Source organism: Pan troglodytes, chromosome 2 (genome assembly GCF_028858775.2).
Source record: "Pan troglodytes isolate AG18354 chromosome 2, NHGRI_mPanTro3-v2.0_pri, whole genome shotgun sequence".
NCBI classification, from domain to species: domain Eukaryota; kingdom Metazoa; phylum Chordata; class Mammalia; order Primates; family Hominidae; genus Pan; species Pan troglodytes.
The window spans coordinates 160,289,578-160,307,793 of NC_086015.1; the positions used below are offsets into that span (position 1 = coordinate 160,289,578).

General features: G+C 45.1%; 2 long non-coding RNA genes across 3 annotated transcripts in view; one reads left to right on the forward strand and one right to left on the reverse strand.

Moving 5' to 3' along the window:
- LOC107970825 (uncharacterized) overlaps positions 1-18,216 on the reverse strand; it is a 56,236-nt gene that overhangs the window by 26,878 nt on the left and 11,142 nt on the right. The window contains exon 2 of the long non-coding RNA XR_008547165.2: positions 14,119-14,240. This is a non-coding gene — a long non-coding RNA (uncharacterized LOC107970825). The remainder of the gene's footprint in view (positions 1-14,118; positions 14,241-18,216) is intronic.
- Positions 8-11,896, forward strand: LOC129143550 (uncharacterized). 2 transcript variants are annotated; one of them, XR_010155849.1, is made up of 3 exons: positions 434-875; positions 10,051-10,335; positions 11,439-11,896. It is a non-coding gene; the product is annotated as an uncharacterized LOC129143550 (long non-coding RNA). The 2 variants fall into 2 exon arrangements; XR_008547164.2 differs by having other exon boundaries at positions 8-875; positions 10,051-11,896.

Below are 18,216 nucleotides of genomic sequence, written 5' to 3' on the forward strand. Positions count from 1 at the left end.
GGCGCATGCGTCAGCCGTGCCGCTGGGGCCGCGTAGGAGAGCTGAGCTGCTGGGTCCTGCCGTCAGTGCAGTTTCTTGGCAGCACGTTGGGGACACTGCGCCATGAGAACAGAGCCACAGAATGTTAAAGGCACAGCCTCCTTCGAGGGCATTTGCATAATGCCTCCCGTTTACAGATGAGGAAATTGAGGCCCAAAGAGGTGATGGGAAAGGCCCAAAGCTGCATTTCTGGATTCTGGCAGCTGGGACCAGATCCAGCTCGTATTGACATGGTTTAAGCACTTTTTCAATGAGCACTTATCAAAAACCTAGATACTGTGTACTCAGTGTCTTGAGTGGCAGCGAAAGATAACCACGAATACGTCAGAAGCAGTGTAGCCACGGCTGCTCTGGATTTGGGCATAGAAACAGACAGACCTGGGTTTGATATGATGATTTCCAGGACCACACTACTAGTTGGATGGCCTTAGTGAAGCAGTTAACCGCTCCATGCCCTAGTTTTCTGGTCTGCAAAACGGAGATAAAAATAGGCTAGGGTCGTGGGATTTAAATGAGATAAGGTGCACATTGTTTAGCACAGTGCCTGCGCATGGAAGGCTCTCAAATAAATATTCGTGCAATGTTTTGAGAAGTAGAAAGTGCTAGGCACGTAGGCGTTCAGGAGACAGTCACGGTACTCGTTTCCAGACAGAAGTCATGAGGAACAAGAGGGAAGGTGCTTTCCCGTGTGCAGCGCTTGGGGAGACTCACACAGACAGAGGATCTGGCATGACAGGGAAAGGAGGAAATGGCTTCTGTTAATCTCTCCTTCAGCTTCTCCCGCCCTTCCTATGCACCCTTTCTGTTTCCCTTTCCAGTTCTCACGGTGACTCAAGGTAGGTGGCTGCAGAGAGACATTGAGACCTCTTACCAGGGAAAATATGTTCCGTAATCTGGCATAATTTAAGTTTTAAGTCCCATTTTATCATAGGGGTTCCCCTCCCCTTTACCTAGGTGTGATAGGCACAAGAAAAAGGAATGGAGTTAAGTGGATAAGTGACTAAGGTGTCACATTGGAGTAGTGTGGATCATAGATCTCAGAGCTGAAGATCATCTAGGTGGACTCCCTCATATTAAAGAAGAAGCAGTGAAAAACTGTGAAAGGCAAAATGACATCAAGTTTCAGACTCAAGTTGGAGCCATGGTGTTCTGTAGCACCATAGTTCATTCATCCACTCATACACACTACTCTGGGTGGATATCTGATATACTGCCAGGTACAAGGTTCTGCCTCAGTAGGCAGGGAAAGGGGAAAGGAAATAGAAATCCGGGAGGATTCTCGGGTTCTTTGTGCAGCTTCATGGATGTTGATACCATTTACTGTGATTGCAAGTAGAGGAACAGAAATTGACCTGAGAGGAAGATGGCATGTTTTGAACATGGGTTTGATGTGGCTGTAGGACATCCAGGTGGAGACCTCCAGGAAGAGTTAGGAACATGAGTTCTGAGCACAGGAGAGAGGCCTGGAGGTGCCCACTGGGGAACAGTCAACTTAAAGATGGTCACTGAAGCCAAGGCAGGGCTGGGATGGCCCAGAAGAGCAGGCAGAATGAAAAGACTATGAAAGCATGAAACCCAAACCTGACAGATACCAGATCCTAAGGATCAAATAAGAGATCCTGAGGAACAGATGGAGAAATGGAAAGAAAACCAGAAAAAAGTGGCATCAAGCAGTTCACATCAAGACTCTCCAGGTTGAAGACGTAGTCAGGAGTGGGAAATGCCACAGAGATGTCAAGCAAATGAGCACCGGAATGTGTCTGTTGTATTTGACAATGAGGAAGTCATTGATTACTTGTGAGACATTGGTTTTAGTGGGGATGTGAGGGCAGAAACCAAATCACACTAGGTTAGAAGCAAAATGGAGTCAAAGAAGAGAAGAGGCAGGGGTAGTGGGTATAAACCACTGCTTCAAGAGAGTTGGTTAGGCAGGGAGGGGGAAGTTACAGCTAGAAGGGGAGGCAGGGAGAGTTTCCTTTATTCATTGTCGTTTTGTTTTATTTGTTGTGTTTTGTTTTTGCAACTATGGGAAACTGGAACGAGCTTATAGGAAAGGGGAAGCAGGAGGGGTCAGCAAGGAGAAATAACTTGGAGTCTCAGTACAACCCCCAGCACCACCACAGGGTGAGTGACAGAAGAGGGGATTCTGGCCCCAGATAACCCAAAGGAAGGGATCCTCTTCCTTGGTTATTTTTTTTCTACCACTGGAAAGGAAGAAATGTACATGGGAGGTTTAGAAATGGACTTGGGGAGCTCTTTAAGCAAGGTTTATCTGTGTCAGGATCTAACCCTGGCAGTAATCTTACCATCAAATGCATTTAATCAGACCCATTTGCATGTGGAGCTGTGCCCAGTGCTATTCAAATAATGTGAAATGGATACTGTTATTACCATGTCAGTCAGGACTATGGGTAGCAAGTGACTGAAACCCAGCTCTAACCACGGGATCCGTGGGTTTGCTAAAAACTGGGTAGACTGGCTTTAGGCCCAGTTAGATTTCAGGTGCTTTAAAGGTGTTGTCATGTATGATAGGCATAATGTTTTGAAATTATCAATGTAGTTTTCTCTTTTGCCTTTCAAAGCATATGAACTTAGTCTACTCTAGGCATTTATCTGCCTAGGAAGAGATGAAAGTTCTTTCCAGAAAGTATGCAAAGAGAAAGAAAACATAACACTCAGCTTCTGGCATTCAAAAATAAATTTTGTAGCAAGGCAATAGCCATGTAATTCAAGCCCTTACCTTGAGAAAATATCCTGTACATTCCATTACCTTCCTCTTCAGAGGGTCAAGAACTGAGCTTGGTAGACTAAACCTTAGGGTTTTATATTCGAAAGGTCTAGACCAGGAGAAAGTGGGGAATATCAGAAGACAGAAGTAGCAGAATAAACAAGAGGCCTGAGTGGAGAGATTGTATTGGAAAAGTAAAGCTTAACCACAAAGGCAGAGGGAGATCGTTCCCCCACGCCCCCTCCAGAATTATGAGAGGAAGAGCCCAGTGTTGGTCGGGTAGCAGCAGGCCCTGCTATGGACTTTTCAAGCTGTGTCAGGTCCCTATGAAGGCTAGATTCTACCCAGACATAGCAGAAAGCCTGTAGCCAGCTTGCCAGAGGTGATCATTGTAGTGAGGTGACTCAGTGGTTTGGGCTGCCGAGGAGACCCCTGGGACCAGGGTTGATAGGAAGTCATGGACAGAAGTCAGAGTCTGTAGCAGCAGGAAAAGCAGAGAAGGAGCTAAGCCAGTCAGGAAACACCTTCGGGAGCACTGCTTCAGATCACCTCAGATGGACACAAGCTCCCCATCCACAGACCCCCACATCAGAGGCTTGCAGTGCACCCAGGACGGACAAAAAGTGGATGTTGTCTCAAAATAATCACATACAAGGCAGCTATGCTCAAGGACCAGTACAAGGACAAAAGTTCCCTTCCTCTCAACACCATGAGGACACAGAAAAGACACACACCACCATACTACCTCCACCCCAGCACACCCTACATGGATGATGATCAAAACATTTAAAAATCCTTACAGGTTCAGGCGCTGAGGAGTATAAATGGAGATGTCTTACTATGTCCAGAGTTAACCCTTTAGTTGATGGATTATGAGGAACAGGGACCTCAGGGCAGAACCTGTTTACCAACTGCTCCATGCATACTTTAGTATTTTATCAATGAGGGCAGCCATAATGCCATGTACCTGTTGAATATTGGCCATGCATCCAGATGGCATCTTTATAGGAGAAGGAGAAAGAGGAAGCCATCTGAGAAAGCGAGCATGTTCTCAAAGGCGATATTGAATTATTGGATTGAATCAAGATTTAAACCCTAACTAGTGAAGGACCAGACTGGTTATGGACAAACTAGAGAAATTATATTTTATTGGCACATCCAAGTTGCAGTATGAGTTGAATTTACCATCTGTCTGCTTTCTTTGTGTTAGTTTCACTCTCAGGTAGAAGCTCCAAGCATCAGCATACCAAAGGGCAAAGAATCTCTTTCTTAATAGTGCCTGCAAAATCCCAGTCAGGCTCACATTGGCTTAGCTTTGGTAATGTACCCATCTCTGAACCAAGCCCTGATTGGCCAAGCCCAGGTCACATAACTATTCCTAGCGTCATGAACTGAAAGTGGAGCGAGAGGTGGCTCCCCTAAAGAAAATCAAAAGGCTGTGAGCAGAAAAATGGGGTAATGAATGTTGGGTAGGCAGGCACAACAGATAGAACCACTATTGCCTTCTGGAGTTTAACTCTCTAAAACTCAGAAAGCACAGTATCTCCATGGCAGGAAATGAATTGGCACCTGAGCACTTATTCATACATCGATCAGTGTAGAAAACTAACTTTGAAAATCATAAAGCAGATTTATTTTTCCCTCTTAAATTTTCTTCCCACACTGATTAAATTAATTTTAATAATTAGAGTTGGGAAATATAATCAACTAAATATCTAGTATAGTTTAAAGCTTGGTATAAGCTATAAATTGTTCCACTTAGGAAATGCTCAGTCTCCCTTTTTATTGATGTGAAGACAATAACTGTTTTACTTTTTCTCTGTGTATTATTTTCTCTTTTTTAAGAATCACCTTCTTGTTGGGCATGGTAGCTCACACCTGTAATCCCAGCTACTTGAGAGGCTGAGGCAGGAGGATTGCTTAAGCCCAGGAGTTAGGGGCTGCAGTGAGCTATGATTGCACCACTGCAGTCCAGTGACAGAGAAAGACTCTGTCTCTACAAAAAGAAAGAAAAAAAAAAACCATAGAATCAACTTCTCCTAAATCCAAGATGAACTGCACAATTAATTTATTGCCTATTTTTAAAAAAGGTTTTTATAATAAACAAAAGTTAATTATTCCAGATACAAAGAGATAGTAAAGGCAGCATCAGCTTTTCTTCACAGACTCTTATTTTCAATGTCACAAAACACTTCCACATAAATTTTTAAATCCACATGATTTTAAAATCAGCCCTAAGTAAAAGGAGATATTTAAAGTCTAGAAAAAGGAAACATAGTCATCAGTTTTACTCCAAAATTTATGCTGTCTTTTGGAAAGAATATTGTTTCATAAAGGATATCTTGATATTTACAATATATAAAACTTAAATCTCAGAATTGAAAAACTCTTTGGGAAAAAAAGTATTAATCATAATAAAGGAAATAAACTCATCATCCTCTAGTGTCTGAGTCACATAATTAATTCAGAAGGGGCTGGCTTTCTCTGCATGTGGGATCCCAGGTATTCATTTATGCATCAAATATTTATCACACCATTCATAGCTTCTCCGCACTGTGCTGGGCACTGGGGATGTGAAGATGAGTAAGACAGGCTCATGTCTGGGAAGAATGGAGACAGATGGAGAACATAGAGCTCTATGCTGGGGGTATAAGGGCATAATGAGGGCTTGCAAGAGGAACAGTTCGTTTTCCAGGGGGTGATGGCTCAGAGACGAGCTGGGATACTAAGCTGCCTGAAGGGTTTGCATTTCCCATGGTGCCCAGTGCAGTGCCGAGAATGAACTTGTAGACCATTTATTGCTGTGGCTAAGATGGAGGAGGTTTGGAAATCTTTGACAGCTGAGCCCTGTGACAGAAGAGAACAAGAATTCCTGGTCCTCCCAACACCTCGGTATGTGTACTCTGGTGCTGATGTTCAAGGTCATGGTCATTCCAGTCATGCATTCAGCAGGCAGTCACTAAGCACCTACCAGACACTGCTCAAGCAAAGCAGACTAAAACCTCAATGAGCTTACTCCTGAAGTAAGCTATACGTTTTGCTATATATTGTGTATCAAAATGCTGATTAATGCTATGGAGAGAAAGGAAACAGGAAATGGGAAAGCAGGGATTGTAGGTTGAGGGTTATGTAATATGAAATGGGGTCTTTAAGAAGTCTGAACTGAAGACAGCTCCCTCAGTTACCTAAGCACCAACAACTGTGGCTGGTGACACATTAGGAGCCCTGCAAAGAAAGTGGCCAGCCACCTAATCCCAGAGTTTCCAGGAAGTGGCCAGTTGGAGCCAAGACAGGGTGGTGTGCATCCTCCTTCATGCCCCAAGAGTTTTATTATGTGGTGAGTGGAGCTGGTACAGCCAGAGTCTGAAGCAGTCGAGAGGGCATGCCTGGGAAGGTAACAGTCCTTTGTTCTGGAAATGATGGGAAGGTTTGTTTAGATGTAGTCAGGTCCCCAGGCAATGTCTTCTGGGGAAGAAGAGCATCCAGCTCCCTAAAGGAAAGATTTGGCAAGGCCAAGAGAGAAGGTCAAGGCCCTGACCGAGAGAATCAGAATGGAGCATAGATGCCACATCGCTGGAATGGGCTAGGAGGAGTGAGCACATGGGGTACAGGCCCCATCTTTCATGGGCATCAGGCTACAGCTGGGAGGAGAGAAAAGAGAACTTAGGGTCATGTGTAGACCTTTAGGCTGGAACAGAGGGTTGGTATAGGGTGACCAGGTTATAGGGGCTTTGGAATCAAGTCAAGGAATATGTGTTTTTCTCAGATCTACTAACACTGGCTCAGGTGTATCTTTGCAGTAGCCAGGACTTGCTTGTTCTGTCATCTGTGTAAGCACCACAGTTCTTTTCTTTTCCTTTTTCTTTGGTTGGGGGGTGGGTGGGATGGAGTCTCGCTCTGTCGCCCAGGCTGGAATGCAGTGGCATGATCTCCACTCACTGCAACTTCCAGCTCCCTGGTTCAAGCGATTCTTCTGGCTCAGCCTCCCGAGTAGTTGGGACTACAGGCGTGCGCCACCACACCTGGCTAATTTTTGTATTTTTAGTAAAGATGGGGTTTCACCATATTGGCCAGGCTAGTCTCGAACTCCTGACCTTGTGATCTGCCCTCCCTGGCCTCCCAAAGTTCTGGGATTATAGGTATGAGCCACCCGTGCCTGGCCCCACCACAGTTCTTTTAACCATAAGCCAAATAACAATGAAATAAACTGTAAGTTCACTGGGAGGGCAGCTAGGAATGGGAAGGAAGGTGAAATGGCAAGGAATCCCCGTTTTTCGTGCCCAGAGTATAATTCTCAGTGGAAACCAAGCAGAAACAGACTTAAACAAACCCCTGGGGAGGAGAAAAGCATGTCTAGTAAAGAGTGACCAGCACAGTTTGCCCTCCTGTATGAATACCAGGGTCAGAACAATGTGTCATGTTGCCACTTTGATCACAGGATTTTGGTCAGAAAGAATGTGGGATTTGGACTTTGAGTTTGGCTCTTGACTGTCACCTGTTCAGTGTGTGACCTTGGGTAAGTTTCTTTACCCTCTGAGCCTTCGTTTCCTCATCTGTATAGTGGGAATGTGCAATCTGGAGTCTGTGCTAGGATTCCGTCACATCTAGTGGACTAGTAGGGAAACCCTACAGGGATCTGGGAAAACTCCCTTCTTGAGGAAATGCAGGGAGCTGCGCACAGTGGGCTCACCAAAAGGCGAAGCATCATACTGGAGAAAGGAGTAGTTTTGAGTACACTGTGGTAACAGGGGCGGAACCCCATCCTTCACCCTACCCCATATCAGACCCATGTCTCATTCCTGGGCAGAGTTGTCCCTAAAAGCTAAAGGGACTATTTGTTAGTGCTTCATAAGACACTGGAGTACAGGGTCACTGAGATGAAACTCCTATAAATGAACATAAGAGAGAAAAAGGCAACTTTTCCACCTGACAATCCACAGAGCAGCTTTACCAGAGTGAGATGGCAGAGCAGAGTAAGGGACAGTGCCTGGGCATTGATTTGCTGATGAGCACATGTAAGACCTCCTACCCCAGGAACTCCCCAAAAGTGCAGGGTAGAAGGTGCTTTGCAGGGAGCTAGGTTCAAAGTGAGAAATGGTAGTAACAAACTAACATTTAGATTATTAGTCTTGATGTGACTTTATTTGTGCATGCGTAGTGTATCACACAGGGTTCTCTAGAGAAACAGAACCAATAGGACATATACAGATATGTAGAAGGGGATCTATTACGGGAATTGGCTCATGCAATTGGCTCGAGAAATTCCATGTTATGCAGTCTGCAAGCTGGAGAACCAGGACAGCTGGGGGTATAATTCAGTCTGATACTGAAAGCCTCAGAACCAGGGGAGCCGATGCTGTAACTCCCAGTCAGAGGCCCAAGGTCTGAGAACGCAGGTGACAGCTTATGTAGAGAACGCAGCTTATGTAAGTCCCAGAGTTGGAAGGCCCAAGAACCTTGAATTCTGGTGTTGGAGGCGAAAGAAGATAACGTCCTGGCTCCAGAAGGGAGAGCAAATTCACCTTTCCTCCACATTTTTGTGGAGGCTGAGGGCCAGTTGGATGCTGCCCACCTGCATTGGTGGGGGTGATCTATACTTAGTCCACTGATTCAAATGCTGATCTCTTCCAGAAACACCCTCACAGACAACCCAGAAATATTGTTTTATCATCTATCTGGATGCCCCTTAACCCAGTGTGGTCGACACAAAATTAACCATCACACCTGGTGGGGGAAATTTGGCTAATACCTACCTCATGGGAATCAAACAGGATGTTCCCAAGCATGAGCCTGGACATGGCAAATACACAGTAAATGGCAAATTCCCTCACAAACCACCCAGGGAACCCACTGGAACCATTGCAGAATGCTCAGAACATCTCCTGGTGTGTTTGGGGATTGGACAACATTCTTGTAGCAAATATCTTTAATCAAAAAGTAACTTAACACATATCTTTGAGCATGTATATGTTCCAGTAAAGTATACATGCTAAGAGGGGTTTGAAATTATCTTTTCTTCTCAGCACTTTACAGTTTACAAAATACTTCAATGTGAATTTTAGTCACGTTAGCTCTTGCAACAACTTAATAATGTAGGATCCCCATATATAAATCAGAAGATTGCATTTCAAAGAGGTGAAGTGACTTGTCCTTAATAACCCAGCTAATAAGGGGTGCGGCTGGACTCAAACCTGGTCTCTTTCCATTAAAGTCTGGTAGAAAACTAAGACCAAAACAAACACAATAATGACAGAAAAAAAAAAAAAAACCACAGCAAATACGAAAACCTGTGGTTCTGACTCAAAGTGCTGGAGACAAAGACAAATGTCTGTGGCTGGACATCCAGAAGGAGTCAGCTGGGACCTGAGCCGATCTAACTAGAAAATGAAAGGGTGCTGCTGAGGACAGGGAGGCAGGGATGGAGGAGGCAGGTTTCCAGTGGGACCTCACCTGGCACCCCTTGAGCTGGCACCCAGCTTTTCACATTTCACAGAGCATTTCTACTGACCTTTCCAAAGGGCACTGCACCTCACTGCTCCCAAATCTCTGAAAGTCAAAACGGAGGCTTTGCTCCTGCATCACTGTCTGGACCATACAAATCACCTCTTGTGACTTTGGCAACTGCTGGTCTCAGGGTTTGTATCCCAGTCATTTCTACTTCTTGGAGAATCATTTATGACATTCTAAAAGTATAGAAAACCATCTACTGAAATGTGTCAACATTAAAACATTAGTTAGCTAGAAATGATGCTCATTTAAGTTACAGAAAAAAACAAGAGACAGGAAAAGACATGAGCATTTATGGGCCAGCCTCTGTACTAGCATCTCTCACACTCATGATCTCTTGTTATATTCACTGCAATACAATTTGGGAAATGGTATCATTCCCACTTTGACAGCTGAGGAAATGGACACTCAGAGAGGCTAAGTAACGGCTAAAGTCACACAATTAATAAGCAGCAAATCTAGGATGTGAATCCACGTCTGACTTCAGGGTATTTTGCAATATACCACAGTTTATGGCCTGTGGAATTCAAATGGAATTAAGAGATGACCAGTAAACATAGTTTCATTGCCAGTAAAATTCTTGACTTTGCTTTTTTATTAATTCATATTTACTAACAATGCAATTTCCAAATTACCAGCTTCGGAAGAGTTCTTAAATCATTGAAGTACTCAGGATTCATGGAGTCCTAACAATTAGGATTTGACACTGAGAGAGATGCCACCAGATGACCCACGTGGAGCTGAGTGACTCTAATGTGAACTTTCTTTTTTGACAGTTCTCTGTAAAAATGTGGCCTATCTTGCACTGGATGGAAGACGAGGAAGAGATTCTCAGTCAAACCTGCCTGGTTTCCTCAAACTCTGTTTAATACAAATGCCAAAGTTTGACACATTCTAACCACTTTGCTTTCTTTGGCAACTCCAACTTTGACAAGAGAGTAAGAATGTCTCCTCCTTGACAGGAACAATGTGTGAAATGAAAGACCTCAGGTGATGTATTGGCTCTTGACAGCTCTTCAGAAGAAAATACCTCCTGCCTGTTCTGTTCAGTCCTGGTGCAGGTGAGTCACTGCCTTGCCAGCCAGGCAAGTATTTTAAGAAACAAAATCTAAGCCGGAACCAGCAGAGAAATACAAGGGATGGATTAGCGCCATTAGCTTTGATGGTGTCTTGTTGTCATGGTGCTAGGAAAATCACTATCATTTAGAGTCCCACTCACCAGCTGTTTTGCTGGAATTTTTGACATGAGAGGCTGGTGGCCACCCTAACACAGGCGTGGGACATGGGTGTGCACACACACGTACACCTGCAGCAGACACCCACTCTAGAGGGCTCACGTTGGTTGTCTGGGACGTGATTCAAAGGCTGTACCCATGTGTATGACAATCCTGTTTCCCGTACATCAGCTTCCAGGAAGCCAAATGACCCACCGGCTTACCCACATCGCAGGAAGCTTTGGAGCAGAGTCAGTGACTATGTGAACCTGCCTCAACCTCTGCTCCCTGGTTCAGCATTTGGCTTGGGAAAAATGACACTATTTCCTGTCTCTTAAACATTATTTCAAGGCACAGGTCTTCCACCATTCTGAGAGGCAGGGGGATCTTTGAGTTCTGCCAGGAGCTGGGGGTTAGGGGTAGGGGAATCCCGCCCAAGGGAAATGACTAGAATCTTTGTCAGGCTGTGGAACACAGGCATTTCTGGGTAGGTGGCCTCCCCTGTGGCCTCTCCTGGCATCTACACTGCAAAGTCCCCCGTATCTACTGAAAGGGGTGAGGGTGGGGGCATTCATTGGTACTGGGAGGCAAGCTTTGAGTGGAAAGGAGCTTCTCTCGTGGCCCTCCAGTGAGCCACACTAGAGGAGGCCTCAGATGCATAGTGCTCCCTGCTCAGACTCACACTTGCCTGACTCCCTCCCTCGTGCTCTTCTTTCGGCTGCCCTTACCTGGGGGACTACAGTGGCTGTGGGGGTGCAGCAGGGGTTGGGGGGGCGGCAAACCTCACTACCTGGCTTTTCCCAAGTCCCTTTAATTAAGCCAAATCTTTGTATGAATGTAAAACACAAGTAGGCTTTATCCCTGGGCCCTGTGCTCCTCTGCCCCAGATTCTGACTCAAGGGCTTGGAGCAGACTTATTTTTACTAAAAGCCCAAGTGATTCGATTGCAGGTGGTCCTGGACAACACTTTGAAAAATGCTGGGGCAGAAACAAGCCAGCAAGCATATGGGATTCATCTGCTGTGAGTGATAATTTATCTAGTTTCTAAAAATAGTGTTATAGGCTGGACTGTGTCCCCTTCCCGTGCCCCGCCGCCATGCATATATGGACGCCCTAACCCCTAGTACCTCAGAATGTGACTGTATTTGGAAACAGGGCCTTTGAAGAAGTAATTAAGTTAAAATGAGGTCATTAGGGTGGGCAGTAATACAGTATAACTGGTGTCCTTATAAGAAGAGATTAGGACACAGATGCACACAGAGGGAAGACCATATGAACACAGAGGGAGAAGACAGCCACCTGCAAGCCACAGAGAGAGCCCTTCAAAGAAACCAACCCTGCAGACAATTTGATCTCAGGTTTCTGGCCTCCAGAATTGTGAGAAAATAAATTTCTGTTGTTTAAGTCACCCAGTCTGTGGTATTTTGTTATGGCGGCGAAGCTAACAAACACAAACAGAAGGCTGATTTCACTTAATAATCATCTCAGAAGGCAGAGATTGCTTCAAACTATTGCATAAACAAGGCTGGTTTGTGAACCAAAGGACATGAGCCCCAAACCTGGAGTCGCAGAGGCAGCATGACAGCACAGACAGCACAGCTTCTGGTGTCAGGCATTCCTGCACTCAAAGTCTCAAAGAACCTTCCTCCCTAGCCTTCCACCTGAGTTACTTTAGACAAGGCAGCTGTTATTTTATTTAACAAATATATGTATACAGTGCTTACTATGTGCCAGATAATAGTCTATGCACTGTACAAATACTAAGTAATTTAATCCTCATTATAACCCTGTGATAGATACACTGAAGAGCCACAGTCCCTTATTCAAACCCTTGTTTGGAACCAGCAGTGCTTGGCATGTCAGAACTTGGGGATTTGAGAAAGATATACAGTATATGTACCATAGGCTTTATAACACCTCACGGCATCTGCAACAGCATCCTGTTATGAAACATACTAATGGTTCTAGTTTCTGTAGTGACACATATATATGTTGCATAAGTAAAGACTGTAAGTATCCTTGCGTCAACTCAAGATACAAGGATACTTTTAGTCAATGTGCTTGTTTCAGGTCAGGTTTTGCTGCCAAATGAATTATAAATACATTTTTTCATATTTTGGAGCTTTTAACGTTTCAAAATTGTGGGCCTGTGTTATCCCCATCTTACAGATGAAGAAACTGAGGCACAAGGAGGTTAAACAACTTACCCACATTCATTAGCTCATGGGAGGTGGGACTGGGCCACCAACCCCCTGGGTTTTGCAGCCTTGCTGTGAGGACCCAATACAAGGTAGACTTCTGGGTTGAATTGTGTCCTCCAGAATTCATATGTTGAGGTCTTAACCTTAGTACCTCAGAATAGAACCTTATATGGAAATAGAGTCATTTGAAATATAATTAGTTAAGATGAAGTCATTAGGGTGGACCCTAATCCCAAGTGACTGGTGTCCTTATAACAAGGAGAAATTTGGACGCAGAGGCAGGCATGCACACAGGGAGAGCACCATGTGAAGATGAAGGCGGAGCTCAGGGTGACACTTCTACAAGCTCAACAATACCAAAGGTTGTTAGCAAACTGCTAGAAGCTGGGAGGGAGGGGCATGGAACAGATCCTTCCCTGCCAGCCCTCAGAAGGAGCCAACCCTGCTGACACCTTGATCTTGAATATGTGAGACAATACATTTCTGTTGTTTAAACCACCCAGTTTGCAGTGCTTTGTTACAGCAGCCCTGGCAAACCATTACATGATCCTTACCCAGTGCTGGATTCTGAGTGGGAGATCAATAAGTGGTAGCTAGTCATACTTACTATCAGTATGACTGAGGCCTCAGACTGTTCATTGAAACATAAAGTCAGTAAATTATTTCTAAGACCTCTTTCAAGTTCTGGGTCTAATTTTTTATGTTTATAACATGAAGATAATTCAACTTCACTTGTACCCCCAATGGCCTGGCTCTTATAGTGTTTCTTTGTTGTTTTAAAAATGGGAGCCAACCCAAATGTCCATCAATGATAGAGTGTATAAAGAAAATGTGGCCCATATACACCATGGAATACTATACAGCCATAAAAAAGAATGAGTTCATGTTCTTTGCAGGGACATGGATGAAGCTGGAAACCATCATTCTCAACAAACTAACACAGGAACAGAAAACCAAACATCGCATGTTTTCACTCATAAGTGGGAGCTGAACCATGAGAACACATGGACACAGGGCAGGGAACATCACACACTGGGGCCTGTCAGGGGGTGGGGGACAAGGGGAGGGAGAGCATTAGGACCAGTACCTAATACGTGTGGGACTTACAATCTAGATGACGGGTTAATGGGTGCAGCAAACCACCATGGCACATGTATACCTATGTAACGAATCTGCACGTTCTGCACATGTATCCCAGAACTTAAAGTAAAATTTAAAAACAATAACAACAACAAAAAGATGGGCTAAGCTGGACACAGTGGCACACACCTGTACTCCCAGCTACTTGGGAGGGTGAAGTGGAAGGATCCCTTCATCCCAGAAGTTTGAGACCAGCTTGGGCAACATAGCAAGACTCTGAACAATAGATGGGCTAATGTAAATGTGGTCTTAGAAAGCAAAACAACAAGCCAGGCTCAGTGGCACATACCTGTAGTCCCAGCTATTCAGGAGGCTGAGGCAAGAGGACTGCTTGAGCCTAGGAGCTCAAGGCTGCAGTGAGCTATGATCAAGCCACTGCACTCTAACCTGGGCAACAGAGCAGTAGGCCATCTGTAAAGAAAAATGCAAAACAAAACAAAGAACATTAAAACCAAAACCATGTGGGCCCTAATTTTCCTGCTGATGTTTCTGCTTGCATTGTGAATTCACTCAGTCCTTGGCTTTTCTGAGTCTCTTCTGCTTGTGTCTTCAGGCCTGTGGAGTTAAAACCAGTGTGTTCAGGCTACAGATTCTGCAAACGAAAGCAGAAATCTAAGTTAGAGGTTCTTTTCTGTGAGTTAAGAGTGTGTTGCTAGAACCCTATTTAGGCTTGGACATTTTGATTCTTCATGTGGAAATTTGTCCCAAAACTGCCACTTCACTGAGGAGATAAAAGCTGCTTTAAGAGAGCAGCTTGAATACTTTTTCTGTTCATAGGACAAGGCATGGTTGGGCCCAGTCTAGGGAAAGAGGTAAAATGATAAAAAGTGTTTTTTTGAGATTTAGTGACAGGAATGCCCATTGTCAAGCTAGCTTGGAGCTTTAAGCCTCTGCCCTTAACACTCTACCACATCAATTCAGAAAAGGATTTGCTATGGGTGGGGTGTGGTCCCAAACTCTCATCTGTGGAAACAGGACCTCAATGACTTTGTGTGTTCAAAGAATGGACTTTGGGTTTCCTTCCAGCATCTGATTGTGGCATGTAGTAGTGGTTCTTGGGGCTGCCTCTCTGACTCCCTGTCAGTCCCTCAGCCTTTGTCCAGGAAGCGGCTCCCAGCTTCTTTCCTGGAAGCACTTTTGCACCAAGTCAAGGGGCCTCTCTCATCTCCCCGCAGCCCAAGCCCCTCCCAGAGCCAGGGGTGGTTTTAGCATTTGCTTACGGTTTTTCATCTTTGCTCCTTGTTCCTGGATACCATCTCCTAATTTTAGAAGTGTGTCTTCTCCTATCAGTGGATGCAGCCCAGTGGAATTCCATGGGGATACAAAAATAGTTGCAGGATGGGGAGTATCACTTTTTGGTTGGTGATTCTATGCAATACCAAATGAGAAATTTAAATAAGCAAAAAAACCTGCCTAATCAATTGAACTGCTGGGGAGTAGAGATCACATATTGCTCATTTTTGAATCCCAGGTGCTTGGCACAAAGTACGTGCTCAGCACATTATTTGTTGAATGAATCCATCTTAGTTTTCTTCCTTCTTCAGAGAGGTGCTCTGACATGCATTAAGTTTAAACGTGGTTGCACAAACAAAGTTGGAAGATGTTTCTGCTTCATAATAGCTGTCATGAGTCATGTCCAATAAAAACGTCCTGGGATCAGGAGGAAAAGGACACACAGTCCAGATCCAGCTCAGCCATCACCCAGGCAGCCCCAGGGTCTTCAGCCTCCCTGTGCCTCGGTGTCCTCCACTGCAACAAGAAGGTCATAATTTCTGTTCTGCCTCCCTCACAGCTGGTTATGAGAATGTGGCAAGAACAGACATGAAGAGATCATACTGGAGGTCCTACTTTTATTGTCATTATTATTACTACATGTAATTGTAGAGTTGAAGTGCTCATAATTATTTTTTACTACCTCAATCTCTTTTCTTCTCCATGAGCCTTCAAGGACCAAAGCCAGGTTTACCTCCTACCTCAGCTGAAGAAATGTCCATCCTGGTGAGGACTTCTTGCAGCTCGACCATCTGCTTGCTCAGCAAACATTTTCTGCATCACAGGTGGAGACTGAAAAGTTAAGTTGTGGAAGACTAGCTAAAAAACAGTTGTTTGCTGACACAGTTCCTGTGCTTGAAGCTACTCAGAGCAGAAACAGTAGGGTCTTCTCACCCAGAGACTATGCTCCCCAACAGAATCCTTGAACCAGCTAGAGAGCTCTCAGCCCCAGTTCTGCCCAGAACAGGCCCAGGAGGTGAGGAGATTTGTTAGGGGCAGCCAGCCAGCGGCCAGCAGAGAGGCCAGGAACCGAAGCCTCCTGATTCCAGGCCAGTTTTTACTTTACTCCCCACGCCTCCAGTGGGGGCATTGGTAGGTGGTGCTTTGCTTCCTCTTGTGCAGATGCTGTTGCTAAGGTAACCGGGTAAGCATAAAACAGAAACAGCCCATAGGGTCTTGCTGCCTCCACCTGTGTGTCCAGACAGTTTCCCATCCCGGCCAGAGAGACACAGTCAGGCTTATTGATCCAGGCTGAGCATGCGTGTTGGAGCCTGGAGAGAAACGCCTGATCTGTGTGGCAGCCTGTATTCTCTGAACATTCTTCCTGGGCATGGTTTTAGACAAGATGTTAAAGATGGAGACAGATGATGAGGAATTGAAATTGCTTTAGTATACCAGTTGTCAGTGTGACATGGCTAAAACAGTCCAGGGCCTGGGTTCTTGACATATCCTTGGTTTATTCAGGGCATCTGTAGAATAAGAGGGCTGAAAGTACGGCCTCAACTCTGAATTCTGTGTCTAGCTTTCCTGTTGTACCCCAAGATGGAACCCTCCAACTTTCAGACAAGGGACTTTCTTAAAGAGCTATGTGATACTGTGTGGCTGATTTTCTCTTGTTCCTGGGAAGGGTTAGCTAATTAGTGCGTTAACCAGGGTCTTCCTTACCTCTTTTTCTTAACCCTTCCCTTAGTAGGCCCACCAGGGTTGGTCCCAAAGGAGAGAGGAGAGAACATAAATGAGCCAGTTTGGCTGCAGTGACAGCTCACAAGATGGTCAGATCATGGAGAGGGACTGAAATTCAGTCTAAGCTGCAGAAAAGGAGGAGAAGCGAGTACAATTCCTGCATTTCCAACTTTAAGTGGCCCCTGGAAGAAGCAAAGCATGTCCACATTAAGGCTGGACCTCACTTAGGGACTCCCTGGCTTAGGATCTCACTGTGACTACATCCCCAGTTTCTTTGGGGTGCACGTTGGAAGAGGCAAATCGGTCCTGGTAGCTGGTCATAGAACAGTGGCCTTTTGAGGTCTGAGAGAAGCATGAGATGCTGCAGGGGGCTAGAAACTCAAACCTTGAAATATGAAATCTGCCACCCTTACAGGGGACCACACACACTAACTCAGCCCCTCTCAACAGACACACAAACTTACCACCCACTTTCCAGGCAAATGCAACAGCCAGCTGCTCCCTACATGTCCTTTGCTTTTCTACCACTGTCCATTGCCACCTCTCTCCACTTAGCAACATCTGTCTTAGACAGGATACATTGGTTGCAAGTTCAGAACCCAACTCATATGAGCTAGGGAAAAGGAGGGCACAGCTGATATTTGGGAATATCTGGAGTCAGGGGCTCAGAGTTCACGACAACTCTCCCACTCCCACTCTCACCTCTTCTCTCCACTTCTCTCCAGGTGCCTATTTCATTCTCTCTCATGGCATACTGATTTCGTCCACATTGCAGGAAACACGGCTGACCAAATCCCTCCCTGCCACACCCACATACAGGAACCTCCTGAATTTAACCTCTTTAGGCTTTCACTAAAGATATTGCCAGCTTTAAATCTGAAAATCCCAGGTAAGACTAATGAGTGGCTGGCCTTGGTCAGGCGCCCACCACTGGACTGTCAGGCAAAGCAGGGCGAGGGCAAGCTCATAGCATGCAGTTCCTATGGGCTGTGGGGAGAGGGCTGTGGGGAGAGGATACTTTCATATGAGAGAAGAGTGGTAGGCAGACAGCCCCACAGACATCCACAGCAAGGCCTCCCTCCAACTTTAAGGCCCAATTCAACAAAGTTTCTCCAGAATCCTCTTCAGCTCCACCTGGACTGGAAATAGCCTTCTCCTCTTCTCCACCCTTCCAGTGTCTTCACCTGTACCTCCCCGTGCACTGAACACCTGTTGACCACGTGGTCACCATTTGAATAACTTTTCCTATACAAATACTAATGTGTGTCACTGAAGAAAAAAATTGGAAACATAAATAAATAAAGAGAATAAAATAAAAACCACTCATAACTCTGCCATCTGGAGATAATCACTTAGCATTTGGGGGTGTTAGCAGCTGTTAGATTGATGTCTTTTTTTCTCTGCCTACATTCAGCCCTTCAACATCTCACCT